Consider the following 2003-nt stretch of genomic DNA (forward strand, 5'->3'; position numbering starts at 1 on the left):
GGTTGAAGTTCTTCTTCTTGAACATCACCCTCCTCAATCTTAGTCGGCTCCTCGGGATTCTCCGACTGCTCGTCAACAGGCCTCGTCGTCCTCTTCTTCTTCTTCTTCTTTTTCTTCTGGGGTTCGCCAGAAAGAGGAACGTCGCTCGCCTCCTCGGCGCTCCCCTCGACTCCCGAGCCGCCCCTCTTCCTTTTCTTACCCTTCCCCGCGCTACTAGCGCCAGAAGGGGAAACGAGGAACCGTAGCTGAGGGTCCTTCCTCGCTAGCCAGTTCCAGCTGGGCGGCTAACATCGCGCTCAAATCGGGAAGAGTTCCCATCCTCTTTGCTTCAGAAATTTGCTTCTGGATGTCCTTCGGGAAGATATCTAGTCGCTTGGTGCGAATAGGAAGCATGGTCGGAAGGTCAGATCTCCACTCTCCTGAAAACATAAGGCAGAAAGGTCAGGACGCGATAAATAAACTTTGCGATCGAAAGAATAACTAGAAACGGCGAGAGAACGCACTTCGAGCGATCCGATCCTTAAGCTCGCAAATCTTCTCAACGGTAATCTAGGACCAACGGTAGATCCGAAGCAAAACGACGGCTCGAACGCTCTTTAGGAAGTCCTCAGGATAGACTGGAGAAGTGGGATGGCCAACTGCAAGCACAACAAAAAGAAAGTTTCGGTAAGATCAACAAAATCAGACGTAGCTCGCGACAAGATATTTTACCACAAGAACGGTTCCATAGGACCCGATATTCCTCTCGAGGAGGCTCCTCGAAAGCCGAGTCGTCGGACTTAATGAAGAAGTAGGAGCGCTGCCAATTCTGCGTTTTGTTTGGATGACCGGCGCACACGTTGCAGTTTGGTCGCATCTTTACCGAGTAGGTTCCGTCCTTCATATCGGTTATCGAGGTCATCTCAGACCCCCGATACAACCTCCGCCAGAACCCCTTGCCGGAGCTGATGCCGCCGCAACCGATTTCCCTTTTTGCTGCCTCGATAACCCCTGAGCCGACGACATGATAGAACAAGGCGGCGGAGAACGCGTTGAGTGAAGACTATAACACTTAGAGAGATAAAAGAAGGAGAGAGAGAAAGTACCTTTGATCGCGGAGGAAACTTGAAGAAATGAGAAGGGATCGGCTTATTTATAAGGAAAAGAGAAGGGGGGAACTCGAGGCATCATTATTAGGTCTATTCGGGCCTAGGTGGGCCTTGAAACTCTCCCTAAAAATCCAGCGGACCCTCGCGACGTTTCGACTTCTCGGTACATTTAAAAGAAAAAAAAAGGAGGGGGGAATTCGAGGTGTCGTCATTAAGCCTAAACGGGACTAAATGGGCCTTGAAACTCTCCCAAATGTCCAGCGGACCCTCGCGACGGTTCGGCTTCTCGTCTAAATCAGATGTCGGTCATCTTAAAATTAGAATAAACCAACGGTTAATCTAGATATGTCAGTCGGGATCTGAATATCCGCGACTAATCGGCCTTGAGTGGAAATATTCCAGAACCCTTCCTGCGACACGACGACCAAAAGAAGAGATAAAAGCCTCTACTGCTCGCTTCCGAGAGAACGACGCTGTGCGACTCATCTACCAACCGCTCCAACCTTCCGACAGGCCTCTTATTCCCTCAAACCTTCAAACCTTAGAATCCATCACGAGCTGGAAATCACTTCGCTCACTAATGGACTTGGGGGGACTTACTGTAGAGGATGGATTTGACCATCCCACAAGGCCCGAGGAATAGGAAGGCCTGGCCCGGATTAGGAAGAGCGACGGCTCGATCGGTCGGCTCAAGAGTCAGGTCTCTCGGCTTGACTCTTGAGTACTTTTAGTTGATCATCATCGACTGAAGTACGTTCGGCTCAGCGGCTGCTCGGACGCCTACGGGCTTCTCGGCCCAGCAGAGGAGGCCCACCAAGATGGCGTAAATTAGGTCAAGGACGAGGCATCAGGACGTCTATATAAGGGAATGGAGAGACAACGAGAAAAGGATCCGAAATCACTGACTAACGCTTG

General features: G+C 50.8%; 1 long non-coding RNA gene across 1 annotated transcript in view; it reads left to right on the forward strand.

Moving 5' to 3' along the window:
• LOC106293037 overlaps positions 1–2003 on the forward strand; it is a 3378-nt gene that overhangs the window by 613 nt on the left and 762 nt on the right. The gene's annotated exons all lie outside the window — the stretch shown is intronic.

This window comes from Brassica oleracea, chromosome C5 (assembly GCF_000695525.1).
Source record: "Brassica oleracea var. oleracea cultivar TO1000 chromosome C5, BOL, whole genome shotgun sequence".
In the NCBI taxonomy this organism is placed as follows: domain Eukaryota; kingdom Viridiplantae; phylum Streptophyta; class Magnoliopsida; order Brassicales; family Brassicaceae; genus Brassica; species Brassica oleracea.